Raw genomic sequence first — 21,158 nt, 5'->3', positions numbered from 1 at the left:
GCCACGCCTTTCATCTTTATCCTTCAAAGAAAGTTTTGCTTGCAAAGCTTGTTCAACCGACTCTTATTTCGGTTTCTTCAACTTTTTTTCATGTGCATGCAAAGAACCCGTGAGTTCCTCTATGGTCATGGTGTCCAAGTCATTGGACTCTTCAATAGCTACAACAATATAATTAAACTTTGAATCTAGGGATCGTAGTATTTCTTTTCCAATGACCTTACCATCATTGAACTCTTCACCATATCTCTTCATTTGATTGACAACGACCAAGAATCTTGAAATATAATCCTAAACTGATTTGGATTCCTTCATTTGCAGCGATTCAAACTCTCCTCTTAAGGTTTGGAGACGAACTTTTTGCACCTTGTCGAAACCTTTAAAGGAAGTTTGAAGAATATCCCATGCTTTCTTGGAGGTGGTTGTATTTGCAACCTTCTCGAACATCATTTCATCCAAACTTTGATGGATGAAAGTGTGCGCCTTTTGTTCTTTCTTCTTTATGGCAGTGGCATCATCTTCTTCATCAACGCCTCTCTCCACCATTTCCTAAACCTCATAGGCTCCAAGCAAAGCCTTCATTCAGATGCACCAACTTCCATAGTTTTCTTTAGTGAGCATCGGAACTTGAAATGAAGTTCCATCGATGTTAGTCATTTTCTCTCAACGTTTAGTTGTCTCTCGAGCACACCGACTCTGATACCAAATGTTGGAAATTTGGGAGAGAAAGACAATACAAAAATCACTCAAAACTCACTAGAAGAAAAATCGAGGAAAGATGATTTCCTATTTCAACTTGACTTAATCCAAATGCCTAGATTACATAACTGTCTATAGGTGAATTCATCTATGTATCTAGCCTAGCATACATGAATCACTATTAATAAGTTAGCACTTCTCATATTTTAAGTACATGAATAAGAACTCACTATACTGATCTAGAATCTTCCACCAATTCATATATCTCCTAATACATTAATCTACTAGTTCATGAACTAAATTAAATATATTGTGAACAAATTAAATAGTGTGAACAAGTTTTTTTTTAACACTTTTGATAAGCATCAATGATTTTGCTAGTAATCAATTCATATTGTTTAAGGAGCATATTAAGTTGCAGTGATCTTCAACATCTCAAAATATTTATATGGTTATATTTTTTTTATTAGAGATAAAAGGAGAAGTATATTATAAAATATATTATTTTGAAATATAAAAATGTACTTTATTTGCAAAACATATTAATAAAAAAAATAACTTCACATAAATTAAAAAACGGAAGTATAATAGAGGTGTAACCTGATTGGAAGACATCTTCTTATGATTCCGAAAATGTTTGCACTGAATTTTGAAACTTATGCTTTTGCGGAAAGTCAATTCATCTAAACCCCACATGGCTTCCTATGCTAAAGTTATATTTTTGTGCATTTCCTTTCCTGTTCCATTGAAAATTAGGTAGGTGCAATTTCTAGTACAGAAAAATTCTTTTAAGTTCTTTTCTTTTGCTTCTCTTGTAACTTCTAATGTATCTTCTTGCTTTATTGGAGGGGATCTTTATTTATAGTATGGAAGAGATGTAACTATTGTTTACCCGAAAAAAGATTCAGTTGAATTTGTGTCTTTGGTCAAGGCCACATGGATCAAAATGACTAGTAAAACAATATAATATGCAAGTAGAATTGATATAAATTAAATATAAGCAGAGTAAAATTAAGAATAGCCTGAGCCTAGGTAAAACCCGATGCTTATTCCTCCGGCCAAGCTCGTGATCGGAATCGTAATAAAGTAAAGAAGAACTTAAAATAGAGCAATTGTGTAATGTATGTTATGTATTCCTCTTGAATTTTGTGTCCTTACAATGGGAATGACAATCCCTATTTATTCTAAGAGCTAGGGGTATACATTCCAAGTATTGTGCCCCTCCTCATAATGAGCATTAATTACGTAATAATGATAAGCAATAAATAGGACCATTAAGCCTAATAATACCATGTGGGTAACGCTAAGATTAATTTGTAACGGCAGTCCATTGAGCTCTCTTCCGGAGCTATTCCAATGGTCTTCCGAACCTAGCAATGCCTCCGGTACGATGAGGCCACCTCTGATGAAACTGTGTGCTGACTTATTCTTGACATATCCCTTTTGCTAGGTGTCTTAACGGTATTGATCCAGCTGTTTTATACGAATTTAGCCCAATACAAAGGGTACCCCCACTTTCTGGGATTCCGAACAGTTGTGATTGGGAAGTAGAAGAGGTTCAAACTTAGTCTAGTCGCGCGGGAATCGAAGAAGTTCAACCACAATCGATGCGCCAATCACCAGAAACGTCACTCGTCATGGAATTCGGCGTTAATTGATATTTCGTAATGACTGGTGATGCCTCATTTCAAGGGAATTCAAAGGCCTCATTTCCCTATATAAACTCAAATCCTTTCCCAGATTCATTTCATTCATGTGAATTATTTCCTTCCGTTTATGCACTAACCCTTCCGTATAAAAGCCACAAAATTTTCCCTAAGAAAAACACACTCAACTTCCACTATGGCACTAGCACGGCATAGTCCTACGCATTCACTTCCTTCCTCCTCTTGCTCATCTGAGAGTTCTCCTTCCCAAAGGCAAGGTAAAGGTCCCGAGACTTCTATCTCTATGAAAATCAACCTGCGGTCCCTTGTTGCAGAGTGCATACCCGGAAGACTTCCGAATTGACCCCCGCCATGAATCAGTAGGTGAGATTAGTTCGCTGGTAACTAATGAAAACCTCCCTTAAGTATAGGTGGATTGTCACTAGGGACCCGAAATTGTGGCCTTCCCGATTGGCACGAAAGGTAGGATCACGCACCACGTTAAGGGGTACTCCATGGTCCACACTTATCCTTTCACCATCGGGTTCTCGCAACCAGTCCCTTATCTGATCGAGAACTTCTACCGAAGGTACCAAGTCTGCCTAGGTCAACTTGCCCCTCAATTATCGAGGACCGTTTATTGCAGACAGAACCTTGTTGACCGCACCGGGCTCGCCTTTACCATCGACCCGAGGATGACTTTGACCGGGACTGGTGTGACCAATTTGTTATGATCTGAACAGATCTTCTTCATCGTGTTTCCCTAGAACCCTTCCCGGAGGCCTGGAACAACCCCCGTAAGTCTGAGTCTACCGTGTTTTTTCATCCGTATTTTCATAGGCATCGCCGTATAACTTACCTCTATTTTATAGCTATCCCTATAGCGCCCGACTTCGTGCACGGAATATTTGATTGGGTGATGGACCTGTTGCGCGCTACTCTAGGGTTAATCAGGATTTGGAAAAACCTAACAACTGAATAGTAGAAGGGAAAGAACCATGGTAAAATAATGAACCCCACTCTATATATCTTCCGCGTGTGCTTCTCCTTCTTTCCTTATGAACTTTATTTAATTTCTTATACGTATCCCCACGATGCGGTCCTCTGCCCGGAAAATCCCCTCAAGTGAAAGCACTTTCTCCACATCATGACCGCCGCCACACGAAAATCAGATGGTTGAAAGCGCAGAGCTCATAACCCCGGGACTATGGCCAAAGGAATAGGTTCCTGCGTGAGGACCCGGCGCCGCCTCCTTGAGGCACATAGAGAAGTGCAGGCTAGCTACGGTGTGGTGAATATTGATGATGAGGATAAGAACCCCTGCCCCCGAGGGGACGGAGCCGTCTGAGTTTGACGGGGGGCTGGTTGGTCCTAACCCTTTGAGAACAAACCTTGACACCATTGAACCTGGAGGAAAGCTCCGCTCTGCCCGAGTCCCTTGGTCAAAACTTGAAAACATTACTGGCCCAGCTTGCTGACCAAATGCTTACAAGTCATGCCACCACTGCCATAGCCGAAGTGGGGAGGATGTCGGTGGAAAACTTGATGACCACGGAGAACTTCTAATTGTATCTTGATGTAGAGAAACTTTGGATAAGGTGTTGCGAGTCGGAGTCCTTAAATTAGTCCTTGCGGCTAAGTTTTGATAGGGGTAAAAAAAAAGTTGGATGAGAGAGAGGGGTCCCTTTGGGCCAAGAGCTCTGATCATCAAAACCTTCAGGTAAGGGTCCACCGCCTAGAAAGTGACCTAGAGACCGCTTGGGGGAAACTAAGGTGCTCAGAGGCTTCCCAAACCCGACTTCGAGCACAATAGGAAGGGCTGAAATGGCGCCGAGTTGCCGAAGAGCACAAGGCTATCTTGGTCGTGACCTTGCCATTTTGAAGTCTCGTAGGGACGCCTTCCGAGAAGCTTTGGAAAAGAAACTGGATCTCTCCGAGGCCCTATTAGATGTTGATGTGGACTTTGTACCTTCCGAATCTGCAATGGCGAACTTTTGATCATTTGATAACAGCAACTCCGATAGCGGGGAATCGGGACCCTTTATCATAACGGGGGCAATCCGCCCTCCTCTTAATTTTACGACTTATCAATTGATGGGGCCTGTATACCCATGTTTAATCTTTTGTCTTGAACAAATATTTTGAAGGTTTTGTTTTGGAATGGGTCTTCACGACATTGCCCACCGGCCTTCTTCGCGGACTTTTACCTTTTTTTACCTTCGGGTATTACAAGCGCGGAGAGATTTTATACAATGCACTATCTTTATGCCTTTGATGATTTTCTCTTTAATTAACTCTTGTGTTTTTTAACTATTCGCATAACACTTATTAACCCTTGTTTCGAAGGATAAGATGACAAAACCTGTTACTCTAAAGTCTCAGAGTTTTGGTCCAAATGGTTTTAACCTTGCGATCTCGGAATGCTAGTCATTTGGTTTTTATTTTATCCTTCCAAACTGCCAGTCCCCTACGCGTTTTATAATCGATATTTTCGGTTATCATGCTGGAAAAGTTTTCGCTCGGTTGCTATCGAAATTAACCTTCTCCTTTTTCTTAGAAGAGGTTTTATTAATATAAGAGAGGGCCCTTATTTTTCGGAGCTTTAGAAAAGGATGTCTCCAATTCATTGTGGCACAAGTTCTCGGTATGCCAAAAATTGTATCCGTTTAATGTACTCACTTTCCATGGCAAAGAATTTTCATAAGAAGGAAATTTTATTGATTCTGTTGACTTTTACTTGAGTTACAAAACAGAAGCACGGCTGCCATCTAGTGTTGTCAGTTCGATTACATGTATTGATTCCTTTGTCAGGGTAGTCCCTGATTTTTGCTGTAGTCACTGAAGTTTCAACTTTTTGCTTTTTGCTCATGGCCAAGATTCACAAAAGTGTACATATATTCCCCCGGTGTTTGGGAGTAAAGAATAAAGTTCCAAGCACTGTGGAATGCCTCTAAGAAAACATTTAAATAACTGTACGGCGATGCCTCATTAAAAACCTTGTTAGAAAAACCCGATTGGGACTAAAATCGAACGAAGGGAAAAAGAGTACAACATCACCACACATGGTCTCCCCGGTCAGGCGTAATATCTTTTGAAGAAGCTAACATTCCAACTGCTTGGGATCTTATTTCCATCACCATTTTCCAGTTGGGACGATCCTTTGCCGAAGATTCTGATTACTTTATAGGGGCCTTCCCTATATGGCCGAGATTTCCTGCGCTGACATCCTGGGTATTTTGCGTCACCTTCCGAAGAACCAAGTCCCCGACTTTAAAGTGTCGGAGGTTAGCTCAATGATTGTAGTAATCCTCAATCTGTTGCTTTTGGGCGACCATCCGGACATATACAAGATCTTTGTGTTCTTCTAGTAAGTCCAATTACACCAGCATTGTCTCTGTATGGGGTTGCTCTTGTGACCGATAGTACCTTGAACTGGGAGTATCGACTTCTACCGGGATCAATGCCTCCACCCCATATACTAGGGAGAATGGAGTTTCTCTAGTGCTAAATTTTCATTGTGGTTCTTTATGTTGACAACACCTCCGTTAATTTTGATGGCCAAGCTCCTTTGGCGTCCTCTATTTTCTTCTTCAAATTCTGAATTATAGTTTCATTCGTCGATTCGGCTTGGTCATTACCGTTGTTGAGATTTGGAGAAGAGGTTATGCGTTTGATGTACAAATCCTCGAGGAACTTAGTGACCTTGGACCCAATGAACTGTGGGCCATTATGACAAGTTATCTCCTTTGGGATTCCAAACCGACAGATTATGCGCTGCCAAATGAAGTAGACCATCTCTTTTCTCAGACCTTCCAGTATGCTGCTACCTTGACCCACTTAGAGAAATAGTCTGTTACAAACAATACGAACCGCACTTGACCAGGTCCTACCGGCAATGGTCCGACTATGTCCATCCCTCATTTCATGAGTGACCAGGGGGAAATCACCGGATGCAGCTCCTCGCCTGGTTGATGTATCATTTGAACATGCTGCTGACATTTTTCACACCTGCAGATGAATGCCTTTGCATCCTCCTCCATTCTAGGCCAGTAATATCCATCCATCCCTAAGTAATTTCTTAGTGAGTGACTCTGTGCTTGAGTGATTGCTGAAAATCCCCTCACGGACCTCTTGCATTGCATAGTCAGACTCTTCGTGCCTTATACACCATGCCATTGGATCGAAGAAACATCTCTGGTGAAGCAAGCCATCCATGATGCAATACAGAGCCGTCTTAACTCGTAAAGCCCGTGATGCCTTCGAATCCTCTGGTAACTTCCCGTGATTGAGGTAGTCCAGAAATTTATTACGCCAATCCCAACCCAGGCTTGTCGAATTGATCTTATCATAACGTGTCTGATCCAACACCGAGTGTAGCAATTGGGCCACTGATTCAAAATTCAAGCCTGATGACTCCGTTGAAGAGCCCGCATCAACTTCTACTTTCTTTTCTCTGGGGATGTGGACCACAGTCCATTATTGAAACCGGGTAAGTAATTTTAGCACCTTCTTAAGGTGCCATAGTATGCGCTCCTCTTTGGCCTCGAATACTCCGTGCACTTGATTTACTACCGGCAAGGAATCACACTTAGCCTTGATGACTTCCGTACCTAGTCCCCGAGCTATCTCGAGACCTATAATCAAAGCTTCATACTCTGCTTCATTATTATTTAGAAGCACATTATTAATTGCCTGCTTCAGGATTTCTCCTCGTAGGGGCATAGATGAATACTCCTAGCCCTATTCTCTTTATGTTGGATGCTCCATCGGTATAAAGCATCCACACTCCGGGTGCAACCCCCGGCACCAAGGAGGCTTCCTTTCGGCTTGAAGAGCTATACCCGGACTGAAATCAGTAACGAAGTCTGCAAGGACTTGAAAAATTGATCGCAGTACTGTGGCTTGTATTTAATATTAAACTCACTCAACTCAACTGCCCAATTTGCCAATCATCCTGACAATTCAAGCTTATGAAGCGCATTCCTCGAAGGGAATGTGGTTACAACGACAATCGGGTGGCACTGAAAATATGGCTGGAGCTTTCGCGAAGTCCAATATTTCCAGGAGAGGGTACTGTGTTTCGGGCCTAGACATGACTTTACTCACATATAGACAGGAAATTGCATACCTTGCTCTTCTTGTTCCAGGACAACACTTACCGCTACTTCTGAAACGGCCAGGTAAACCTGCAAAACCTCACTATCTTTTGTCTTTGACATGAGCAGAGAAGAAGACGGGTATGCTTTGAGGTATCAAATACCTGCTGTCATTCCAGAGCCCATTCAAAGATGTACTTCTTTTTTAGCAAAAAGAAGAACTTATGGCACTTCTCCCAAGATCGGGATATACACCTGCTGAGTGTAGCTACGTAGTCGGTTAACCGCTGCACTGCCCTCACATGCACCAGGGTATCTAGAATATCCTCAATATCTTTTATCTTCTTTGGGTTTATTTCTATCCGCCTTTGAGAGACAAGAAAGCCTAGAAATTTTCCGGACCTAACCCCGAATGCATATGTTTTTGGATTTAGCTTCATGTTGTATTGCCTCAGGACCTCAAATGTTTCCTGCAAATGACTAAGATGGTCCCCAATATGGAGACTCTTAACTAACATGTCATCAATGTATACCTCCATTGTTTTGCCTATTTGTTGCTGAAACATTTTGTTTACGAGCCTTTGGTAAGTGGCTCCCGCATTCTTTAAAGTAGCAATAAGTCCCAAAATTGGTGGTGAAGGATATTTTCTCTTGGTCCTCCGGGTACATCCTGATTTGGTTATACCCAGAGTAGGCATCGAGAAAATTCATTATTTCATGATCGGTTGTAGCATCGATCAGATGCTCAGAAGCGGATATGAATCATTTGGCTTTATTGAGGTCTTTAAAATCTATGGACATTCTAAATTTATTACCCTTTTTCGGTACTATAACTACGTTTCATCCTAAATTTCTTACACTTTTTCGGTACTATGACTACGTTTTGCCAACCAGTCCGGGTATTTAACTTCCCGAATAGATCCTATATTTAACAAACGAGATACCTATTTTTTGACAAACCTGTTATGGACTTCGGGAATGGGTCACTTCTTCTGATGCACAGGCGGAAAACTGAGGTCTAGCCCAAGCTTGTGGGTTGCCAAGTCCGAGGGTATTCGTATTATATCCTTATGAGACCAGGCAAAACAATCATTCTTATTTCTTAAATAATTAAGTATTAATTCCTTGAGCTCTGGCGTTAGCCCCGTGCCCTCGTATACCTTTCGTTCTGGTAGATCCGGCTGCAAGGCGATCTGCTCGAGCTCTTCAGCCATAGGCTTGGTGGTGTCTGAATCATTGGGTGGATGGAAATACCTCGGGACTCCGTATTCGTCTTCAACCTCTTCTAGTCCCACATCATTCTTGTTCGTTGATGCAATCTGGTGAACTGCGTCTGATGTGGGCTCCAGATTCTGTGATTGCTATTGATCAGGCGTAGCCAAACTTCCAACTACTTCGGGTTTCTCGATCGCGAACATTTCTTTTTACGCCAGCTGCTTCCTTGATCTGCCTAATCCCCTCCGGAGTAGGAAACTTAAGCAGCAAATGGATAGTTGAGGGAACAGCTTTCATGTCATAGAGCCAAGGCCTCCTGATTGCGATGTATCAGATATCACAATCAGTCACGTAGAACTTTGTTTTTTGACGACCCCTCTGGCTTCTACTGGCAAGTAGATCTCACCTTTGGTAGTTTCAATTGACATATTGAAGCCGGCAAGGGTCGTTGTTGTCGGTATGATTTTCTCCAGAAGTCCATCTCCTTCACTACTTTTCAGAGGATAATGTTAGTTGAATCCCCGGATCAACCATTACTCGTTTTACTTGACAACAACCAATGAGCACGGTGATAATTAAGGCGTCATTGTGGGGTAAAGTAACACCTGCTGTATCCTCATCGGTGAAGGTGATCAAATCCTCATCTGGGAAGTCTCGAGTTCTCTTTTCCCGTGTTACTGAGATCTTCATCTTTCTAGATGGGGAGAAGTTGACCCGGCGATCATGGATCCACCAAAATTTATGTTGATGACATGCGGGGGAGTGTCGAGTGCACCTTTCTCTTCAGCTGATTTGGCTCTACCATAGTCATTTCTCGCCCTTTCACTCAGATACTCCGAATGTGTCCCCTGGCGAGCATATTAGCCACTTTTTCCCGGTGGTGTCTACAGTCTCTAGTTTTAAAGCCCAGGAGTAGTTGTTACGGTTCAATATTACGTGATGCATAAAATCTACTAAGAAGTTATGGACTCTATTTGAATTTTATATTTTTTAGAGTTGCCGCCTAATTTTATAACGGAAATTAGGGAAACCAAGTTAAAAGGGTTTGTTTAAATAAGAGAAAAACCCTTTTTAAACTAGAGTTCGAGGTAAGGGTCCTGGTGATCCCCTGGGAATGGTTTTAAGCACTCTAATATTAAGGATCCGTAGAATAGGTTTGACCTACAAGCTTCAATGTGTGATTATTTGCTAAAATGATTTCATTCTTGCAAAAAAACTATCATGCCAATTTTTTAACTCCATTTTTGGCAAAAAGATTTTTAAGGAAAAAAGGGTTCTTTTAGGCAAAAAGTTTTATAAGAGTTGAAGTCATTTCATTTCCAGATCAAAACACACTTAAGACTTCTCTTAAGTAGAGTTCTACTAACTTGGTCTCATGCTATGCCATCAGTCCATATAAGTTATTTTGGAAAAACATTGAGTGTATTTCCTTTTGTAAGTATGTCATGGGTTATACAAGTATATAAAAATGTTTTCTTTTAACGACAAGTCATTTATTTTATCCATTTTTATTTTTTGATGACAAATTTTATCCATTTTTATTGAAGGGCAACTATATTCCATTATTTTAATCCCTTTCCTCAACTCGATTTGAAGTAAAACTACTTTTGTTAGCTTTATGTAGGCCAAGGCCCAAAAATTGTTCTTTGAAAACAACTGAAGTCATTTTTTCTTCTACAAGGTTTTAACTACGTTCTAACCGAAGGGTTTTCAATGATACACACATTTACAAGTATACATACATATATAGTTAAAAGAAAGGCAAATGGGTTGGTGTTTTTTTTTTTAACTGAAGCCACCACATTGCGATGGGGAATTTTATTAATAAACAAAAGTTCTATACAAGCTAAAATAGCAAAGGAAAACAGAAAAAAGGCAAAACAAAAAGCAAAATATCCAAACTAAGCTAAAAGCCAACAATTCATGCCTATTGAAAATTTAGTCTTGGTGCCTTGACTTCCTTCCATTTATCACACCTCTAAGCTCTCACCAGGTGGTATGGAACAAAGTCTACTTGAACCACATTCAAGCTGCCAAGATAGTTAACAACTCTTATGAAAGATGCCCTTTTGCTTAAAACCAATCAGCAAGTGGGAAACGAGCCATGTTCTTCAGTATTGATCTGCCTACTTACTAGTTGAATATCATCTGCATGGGAATGAGCATGAAACCACACTAATACCACCCATACAAAAGAATATTCAATCAGATAATGTACAGATCAGCATATAACAGCATAGCAGTGTCATCATCACAGCAGCAGCATATCAAAATGCAGCTACTTGTGAGCATTTGTTATCTTCAACTGTAATGAAATGAATCAAAAGCATATCTGATTCTCAGATTTGGGATCTGAGCTTTATCAATATTGATTAATTTCCTAGCCATTGTTGGAAGATCATTGAATCTGTTGAACTGTTGTGTACCTGCAAAATCAAAAGCAAAGTTAGCTACAACATTTGCAACACCATTGCCTTCTCTGAACACATGCTCCACCATCACAGGTTTTCCTCTTATCAGTCTATGAATCTCCTTAACAATCATGCTGATAATCCAAGGTATATTCCATGCTCCATTCATAAATTGCTTCATGGACAATGAATCAGTCTCTATTATCGGAGGGCACAAATCCTTGCCAATGCAATATTCAATGCCTGCTTTCATAGCAAGTGCTTAAGCAATCATATTTTTACCATCCTGTATTCTTTTTGCCTCAGCATATACCAAATCACCCCTTTGATCTCTAACACCGAAGGCAATAGAAATTGGACCAGGATTGCCTCTAGATGCACCATCACTATAACACTTATACGAACCAGGATCAGGGAAAAACCAAGTCACTGTCTTGCTGCTTATTCTCGGCCTCAACTGCTCAAAATAATCAATAATATCAGGCCACTTCTTTGGAATATTCTGAATCTTGGGAAAGATGGTCTTGCACAATAGATATATATTCAAGTTGATGTCATGTATCACCTTGAAAAAGGAACATGAACCTCTATGTAACACAGTATTTCTCCACTTCCAAATCTGCCACACAATAATAGAAGGGACTGCTTTGTATACTGATTTCAAATTATAGTGACATGAAGCATCTAACCACATCTTTATAGCTGGCTTGACCTGAAAACAGTTCATATTGAAACCAGCTGCAGAGTTAGATTCCTTCTATACTGATGCTGCTGGTTCTCCATTTAGAAACAAGTGATCAGTAGTTTCTTGATGATGAATTCTGCAACAACAGCACCTTGAGACCACATTTATTCCTATGCTTGTAAGCACCTCATCCACATGAATCTTAAATCTCCACAATCTCCAAAGAAAGAAAGAGATCTTGAAAGGCAAACCTTTAATCCACACATTCTTGAATTCATCAGCTTGTTGACCTCTTTGTCTCAATAGTTCCCATGCACTAGATACAGAAAATAAATCATTACTAATCATCATCTACAAGCCTTGTGCCATTCTTGTGAAACTTCTAAAATGTCTAGTTCAGTAGTGATATGAGAGACAACATCAGCAGGAAACAACTGTTGTAGCTTCATCAGATTCCAGCCTCCATCTAGCATTAGGTCTTTAACAAACTCCACTAATTCATCAATCTCATCAAGAACATAATATAAAGCACCAACCTCGGCCTAGTTATCATACCACACATTTGCAGTACCACTCTTGGTTTCCTACCAAATTTCCTGCTCAATATTGTCTCTTGCATCAAGCATCATTTTCCAATTCTGAGAACCACCTTTCCACTAAACATATTGAGGATATTGTTTCTTACAGTACTTGATCCATATAAAATTGGACCAAAGTGTAGTTGAAGTCCTAAACCTCCACCATAGCTTGGCTCCCAAAGCTTTAGAGACATACAAAATTAATCTAAATCCCAATCCCCTTTATGCTTAGGATAACACATATTTAACCATGCTGCCCAATGCCTGCATTTCCAATCTTCCTTGTTACTCCAAAATAATTTATTGAAAATCTTATGCAACTCCTTGATCACACATATAGGAGGTTTCAAAGCAGATAGCAGGTGAATAGGTATACTCTGAAGCACACTAGAAATCAACACTGATTTTCCACCTGGTGATAATAGTTTCCCTTTCTTTGCATGCAACTTGTCCCTCACTTTTTTAAGCAACTCTAAATAGTCAGCCTTCATTTTCCTGGAATGTGTGATTGGGTAGCCAAGGTATACAAAAAGGAAAGACCCTTTGATAAAACCAGTTATACTTTCCACTTCTTGTACAACAGTATGTGGCACCTTATAGTGCATATAGAAAAAACTCTTGTTCTTATTGATCAACTGGCCAAAAAGGCTTTTATAATTCTGCAAGGTATCCATAATCAGTTTCAAAGAATAACTGTCTGCAGATAAAAAGATGATAGTATCATCTGGATAAGCAAGATGATTCAGCTGAGGGCTCCATTTTGGCATTCCAAAGCCTTTGAATTCTTTATCATCAAACAATGCATTAAAAGATCTTGACAAAACCTTAGCTGCCAGGATAAAAAGTGCAGGAGATATGGGATCACCTCTATTAACCCCTCTAGAAGAGTGGAAAAACCCATAAGTCTGACCATTGATGAGTACAAAATACTAGTTCTTAGCACCTTGGTTAAAAATGACCATGACACTCTGTCATAAGCCTTGGTCATGTCAAGTTTGAGTACAACATTAGCAGGTTTTCACCTCAACCTGATATCTGACACAATCTCCTGTGTCAACAACACACTTTCTATGATATTTCTTCCCTTTACAAATCCAGACTGGTTTGGAGAAATAAGTTTTGGAAGGACATCCTCCAATTTATAATGAATTACCCTGGAGATGACTTTGTTAATGAAATTACTAAGACTAATAGGCCTCATGTCTGAAAATGTCTCCACCTCATTCTTCTTTGGTAATAAGACTAGATTAGTGTGTGTGATTGCCTTTGGAAGTGTATGGCCATCCCAAAAGGCTTTCACAACACTATACACATCAGCACCAACAATATCCCAACAAGAGTGATAGAAAACACCATTTAAACCATCTCGACCACTAGCACTATCCCCTAATAATTCAAAAACTGCCTTCTTCACCTCCTCCAAAGTAGGTACTGCACAAAGCATTTCCTTTTCTTCCTGAGAAACCAGTAATGGAATATGATTAGACAAAGGTGAATCCGTCTGATATGCTTCCTGTGTGAACTGTTTCTGATAAAAGGAAACAACTTCTGCATCAATCTCTTCCACATTTGTCAACCATGATCCATCAGCATTTTTAATCTTCTTTATAAGAGTCCTCTTCCTTCTTCCCTTAACCAGACTATGGAAAAATCTGGTATTTCTATCCCCTTCTGCAAAATGATCAAAACCAGCTTTTTGCCTCCAAAATTCCTCCTCATAATGTAAGTAGCCTTTCAATTCAGCCTGAGATCTTTGCAATACCATTTTATTACCCTCTGATGGCACTTCTTCAAAAAGCTGCTCTTTCACCTTGACAGTATCCTCTCTTATACTAAGTTTTTGAAATATATCACCAAAGGATTGTTTACTCCAAATTGATAAAGCTTTTTTACTTACTTTATCTTCTGCTTGAAAGAAACAAAAGCATTTTGTGTGTCCTCAGATATCTAGTTCTGCCTCACCACCTCCTTATAATCCTCATGTTCGGTCCAAAACTTCAGAAATTTGAAAGGCCTTGCAAAATGCTGAGTTTGGTCATTGCAAGAAAGGAGCATAGGTGCATGATTTCAGCCAGTTCTGGAAAAATGCTTCACCTCCGGATGTCCAAACCAATTTTCTAAGAAATCATTAGATAGCATCCTCTCTAACTTTTTGAAAATGCAATCCTTATCTGCTCTCCCATTCCACCAGGTAAAAGGACTGCCTTTAAAACTTATCTCAGTACGATCACAGGAATTGATACAAAAATGCAAAATCTTCATACTTTTGTGGTAGGACAGGCAATCCACCAATTTTCTCCGCCTCATTCAAAATGACATTAAAATCACCCTTAATGAGCCAAGGATCTTTCATACCATCAGCCAAGCAATATAAACTATCCCAAAGAGCTAGTCTTTCTATAGAATCACATTTAGCATAAACTTAAGAGGTCACCAAGTACTTATCAAGCTGTTGGAAATAAAGCTTCACAGTAATTTGTTGAGCAGTGTTTTGTAAAATCTCCACATCTACATAATTATTTACAAAAAACTAGATTTTTCCATTGCAGTTACTTTTTGCAGAAGGCATTCCAGTCCTCCTTCTATACTGCTGAATTTTGCTAACATGTTGAAAAGGCTCCATCAATGCAATAAGAAAAAACTTATGATGTCTATGTATCATTTGCACCCTATGGAAAGCATTTTGAGTTTTAACAGATCTGATGTTCAAAATAATGTTTTAAAAATCATTTGGAACTGAATTTATGAGCTGCCCTTATTAGTACTACCCTTGTTGGAATGGTAGCTGCTTTCTTTTGCTTCTTTTTTGAACCTTTGACTTGAGATTTTGGAGAAAGACCTGCTTCTTTACATACTTCTTCTAATACCATATCCACCACTTCAGTATTCTCCTTTAAGACAGGCTTGGTAGCAATTGTTTCTTCCTTTACATCTGGGCTAGGCAAGTTATGAGAAACCAAATCATGAAGGTCCTTCATAGGAGAAGCCTTTTTATCAATTGCTAGTTGTTGATCTAGTGATTCATTGACAACACCTAAATCATCCAAAACTTCAAGCTCTTCCTACTGGACTTCCACTCTTATGGGATAGCAGCCCATGATGGCAACCTCCTTGCATTCTTCATGTATGACCAGCTGATTATTATCATCCCCATTTGGAACCTCATCTTCATTATTTTGCACTAAAACAATTTCTCTGTCATTAGCAGGTAGAGGAAATTCCTCATCATTTTCTTGAACAATTGAGTCAGTCAGATCAAGTTGAATTGCACCACCAATAACCCCTATCTACCCTGATTCTATAGTAGCCAAGCACTTCTCTTCTTCAGGCTGTTTCTCCTCTGAAACCTCCTTAGAACCAAACCCTTTATCATCATTGAAGTTGTGTATATTTTCAACTTCATTAGATGAAAATTTATTTAGCAGTCCATCACCCTCAGAAGATCCAACTAGTTGTTGTGGTGTTTGTTGTGATTCCACTTCTTCAGTACTTGCCATGTTACCAGTCATAACTTGCACCACTTGGCTGTCCTCCCATTTGTCATCACCTTTTGGATTCTCTTCTTGTTCATATTCACCTTGTAAGACATCAAATTTGTTGTGGACAACCACAGTAGAGTCAAGTTGCAACTGTTCAGCCTTCAGATCATGCACATTTGCACTTGCTTTTTGATCAACATCCACCAGCACCCTATTATCCTTCACTACATTCCAGTTTCCTAGATCACGAAGCACTCTACCACTAGCCAAAATCCTAGCATTAAACTTCCTTCTATGATTAAAGAAAGTAGCATGCTTCTTCTGAGGCTGATCAGCTAATTGAGCTGTATTGGAGTCCATCACAACTCCCTTCCCCTTGCCATCATTAACATTATAAACCATGGTATCCTTAACACCAGCACTACTAGAGGTCATAACATCCTTCCCCTTACTACTATTAGGGGCCTCTTCAACATACTCTTCATCAAAATATGCCAGTTCAAGATGTAACTGCCAACATTCTTGATCAGTATGCCCTTGTACTCGACATTCTCTACAATATTTAGGCAAATAATCATAATGAATTTTCATCTTTTCCACTCTAATTTCCTTAGTCAACTCATCTTCAATCTCTATATTAACAAACTTACGCAGATCAGATAAAAGATCAACCAACACTTTAATTCTACCACAACTAGGTCTAGTGCGGTTAATAGTAGCAAGATCTAATTGTAAAGGTGTTCCCACAGCCGTAGCGAGGGAAATATAGATTCACGAACAAAAACGGTTGGCATTAGGTTAGGAAAAGAGATCCAAGCAATCATCTTTGATGTTTCTTCATCAATCTTAAACTTAGAATCATATATTAAAGGCCTCATATGATAAGAATATCCATCTTTCGATTGCAAGTAGTAAGATCCCTTTGAACAAAGCTTCACAAAGTCCTCCATTAGAGATAATCGAATCAATACATGTCTAGATCGAAATAAACCAATAAGACACTTCCCTTGAATCCCACATTATTGAGGAAGAATAGTTCTCAACTCTTCTAGATCTGGCCATCCATGTGCAAACTTCCCACTCACTGCATGCTTTAGATTTTCCATGACTTCCATTTCCTCAACTTCTTTTTGTGTCCAACGAAGCACAAGGATGCCATTAACGAAAGAAACTTGCTTTACTTCTAAGTTGGACGTAGAAGTGGGGTTTTGCATGGGTTCCATAATTGTAGGTTTGAATAAATCATTAAACTTTAGTTTGGGAGATTCTACGAGGTTGTTGTTAGGCTGTGTAGATGAAGAAGGAGTAGAAGTAGACTGGTCAACCACCGGAGGTGAATGACCAGTGGCCGGAGTGGCCATTGATGTTGTTGTGGAGCTGACCTAGACTAGGGTTTGCATGGAGGTAGGGTTCCAGCTAGAGATCGTTTTTTTCTTGAGCCCACCAACCATAACTTATTAAAGTTTCACCCATGGCTAGGCCTTCATTGTATGCGGTCCGACTCGATCTAATGCAATGTTGGGCTTCTGGCCCAACAAGATAATGCGAAGGGATTGGGATGAATCCATTCAACTCATATCAAGTGTTCATGCACCAAAATGAAAGAAAAGGAAAGTAGCATATATATATATATATATATATATATATATATATATATAATTAACGTAATGAAATCTGAATGTTAAATAGACTCATTAAAGTTTAGCTCAACATATTTAATTAAAAGAAGTAATTTTCTTAAACCAAATAGTCAATCATATTAAATTCTATGATCGCTAAGTTAAATTGGACATATCATAAGCTATCAGTCAAAACTAAAATCTCAGAGAACAAAGCATATGGTTACTCAAACTCTAAGTGAGCCAAAATTCGGATGAACCTCCTCCAGACAGAATTAACGCAACCAAATATACTCCAATACGAATCCCGAATTAAAGAGATCCTTGTCCAAATTTCCCTTTATGCTGAACAGAAGGCATACATATACTTGCTTCCGAACATGAAGATTTATCGACTTATGATCGCATAGCCAATTCTTAAATCATAACTTGCAGCATCTAAGTACAAGGCTCAAACAAAGTGTGGCCTCAATGCTTTATTAATAGATGGGTTCATTTTAGTGTTAAGATCAACCTCATCAAATAAGAAAAGGTAGTGATTGATTAGTTTTAAAAGGGAATAGTTTGTATAAATTGTAAACATGATTCATATTAACATATGACTATCAATCAAACACTTTAGTTCAAAATCAATGGGAAGGTAGTAACCTTACTAAAAATAACATACTTAAGTTGGGAAAAAGATATGTAACCAGATTGTAAAAGGAAGAAAGGGAACTTATTAATTGTAACAGAACAGAAAAGGGTGTAAACTTATACTCCATACCAAACTAACACAATAGGCATTCAATCTCACAAATTTGAATCAAACCTTTTCCCACCAAATTTGGACAGATCCCACAAAACTGAAAGGAGGCTTGGAAAACTTGGTGTTCCTAGACTATCACTTGGAAACTTAAGATTTAAAGAAAAACAAGCTAGTGTTCCCATTCTTTTAACTGGAAACAGAACTATTCCCTGTAACATCTTAAATTGAAATAATACTAACAGGAAAAAGATCAGCAAACATCTAACATAACACCAGTATTTCAAGAAAAAAGATCGAAACTTTGAATCAAGCATAATTTTTAAAGGGTCATGTGAACTATTGTCCCACTCTATCAAATATAATCAGTAAATGACCTGGGAGTTACTATTGAACTTAATCACTTATTAGAGATATAACAACATTAGGCCATTTAAAACATTTAGTTCTCCCTACTAAATCTTAAACAGGAAAGGGGAATAACTAATTTTTAGGGAGAAAGGTCTAAACCAGTAATTTATTACCCAAAATCCACACTTCACTTATGTTCAAGTACAATCTGAAAACAGTTGTTTTAAACAACTTGGTTAAAGGGAACGCGTTCAAATTTTGACCTTGCCTCAGCTCTACTGTAGGGAAATAAGGTTTAACACTAGTTCTCAACTAAAATGTCAAGGAAAAGTTAAAGGAAAACATAATACTGAACTCTTATAACAGCCAAAACAAAACATGGAACTGAAAAGAAAAGAGGTCGATTTATACATTCACAATCCACGCCTATGCAACATCTAGGACTAAACTAAACACTCATTGAATTAACTAATTCATAGATGACTTTAAAGAAGCAGAAGACAGACCATGTAATAAACTTACACAGGTGATTCATGCTCGCAACTAAATGAAAGTAAAACGAGTGTATTATACTTAATCGAAGTCTACATTGAGAAATGCAGAGATGACTTCATACCTCCTACCAACTAATGCTTAAAAGAGATAAGAAACTCTAGTAGCAAACACATAGTCCCAATAATTTTAATTAAAGCTAACACAGAACTGAAGATTAAATTAAATATAACAAAACTAAAATGAAAAGAAAAGGAAAATTACTTATCTAGTTCTAACAGCATTTCAAAAATAAGCTAATCTACCACAAAGTTGAAAACAAAAAAAAAAACTTTAAAAAAAAATAAAGCTAAGACGAGGAAGAAATTACCTTTTTGCCGAGCAGCCACGAGGGTAAAGAGAGTTGAATCAATCACCTTTCACCAATGACAACAAGATCGATACTCTAACAAAAAATCAAAAAATTAAAATTTGAACTTTAAAACACCAAAGGAACTCAAAGCTCAGACTTAGAATGTCTTTTAGCAAGTAGTGATGTGTAAAATATGTCTGTGACTGAGGAATGGGATTCTATTTGTTGTGTAAAATCTGTAATAGAACCCCATTCCTCATTCATAGACAGATTTTACTCACCACTACTTGCTAAAAGACATTCTAAGTCTGAGCTTTGAATTCCTTTGGTGTTTTAAAGTTCAAATTTGTAGAACCCTAAAAAGCTAGATTTTAGTAAACTAATAATGTGGGACATTTTCAAATTGCCTTGGAACCCAATTTGCACTGAAATTCGTTGAATTGGGGTTTGAAATCTTAAAGAGAAAAAATAGAAAATCAAAAAGATTTGAAAGTAGAGCATGTTACCGTTCGGAGGAACAAAACAAGAGCATTAATGTGTTTTCCCAAAATGGAGCAACCAACTCCTTGGAAATTATCTTGCAGAGGAAAGGAAGACAGCTCATGCTTAGTTGTGCAGCGAAGAGCTCCTTTACTCCATGTTTGGATGGTTGTTCCCATGGTTCATTAATGTATGATTTTCTATGAAATTATGTTTGTTTTCATTGTTGTTAAAATTTGTGGTACGATGTTGTAAACCCGTTGTAATTTCGTGGTTATATAACCATGAAAAAGTTCAATTTTTGTAACCACGAATTTGATGGTTTTTACATGATTACGTATTTTATTTCTCCATTATACCGTCACCTTCCACCACCCCAACCCCACCCCACCCTACCACTCACCTCCACCCCACCCTATCCTACCACCATCACCCTACCACTCACCCCCAACTACCCCACCCCTCTGTCACCCACCACACCCTACCACCCACCATCCCAATCACCACCCACTACCCCTCACCACCGCCCAACCCTACCCTACCCCACAACTCACCCCCACCGTCACAACCACCCACCTCACACCACCCATCCCTTCACCACCCTCACTCACTATCCCTCACCACCACCCAACCCCATCCCACAACCACTCACCCCTACCCTTCCACCCACTACCCCACCACCCGCCAATGACCACCCCTACTCACCACCTACTTGATTTTTAAAGTTTCTATTTTATCTGAGTTTTATTGATATATATAAACTAATTTGTAATTAAGAGTTAAGGATATTTTAGTGAACTTAAAAGTTATTATACAGTACCATACAGTCAAATCAAACAATGTAAATGTTATTAAACCACAACAAACGATACAGTCTATCAAAATATTGTGTTCATTAATATAGTACAATACAATACAACACCATATTGTACCATACCATACTGTACATTAATGAACCACGAGAAACAACCATCCAAACATAGGGTTAGGGATTTTGGTTCGTTTGTTTTGCTGGTTTCTAAAAAATGAAAGACTATAGAGGTGTTTCGAGGTTAAAAAGAGGACTAGGTTGGGTTTAGTTGTTGGGCCTGAAATCAAATTTCAAAGAGGGATTAATTAGGGATTAAAGAACTAATCAAATTTGTGTTTAAATAAAGGACTTTTGATTTCAATTGTAGCCATATCGTTCACAAGATAACCAATTAGGACCGATTTTGAAATCATTTTCCCTCAATTAAAAGAAATCTTTAAGGCTACACCCAATTAAATTAAAGTTGAGATGAATCAATTATTCCATTAACTAATTAAGCTTC

At 38.8% G+C, this 21,158-nt stretch overlaps 1 long non-coding RNA gene across 1 annotated transcript; it reads right to left on the bottom strand.

Moving 5' to 3' along the window:
* Window positions 1-10,423: 10,423 nt before the first annotated feature.
* Window positions 10,424-20,047, bottom strand: LOC132640906 (uncharacterized). The gene is made up of 2 exons (XR_009582483.1): window positions 19,384-20,047; window positions 10,424-11,079 (listed from the first exon to the last, which is right to left on the bottom strand). It is a non-coding gene; the product is annotated as an uncharacterized LOC132640906 (long non-coding RNA).
* Between the last annotated feature and the right edge of the window lie 1,111 nt (window positions 20,048-21,158).

The sequence above is a fragment of the Lycium barbarum genome, chromosome 5 (genome assembly GCF_019175385.1).
Source record: "Lycium barbarum isolate Lr01 chromosome 5, ASM1917538v2, whole genome shotgun sequence".
NCBI lineage: Eukaryota > Viridiplantae > Streptophyta > Magnoliopsida > Solanales > Solanaceae > Lycium > Lycium barbarum.
Note: the sequence above shows the minus strand (reverse complement) of the source record. Positions and strands in the feature narration are given on the sequence as shown.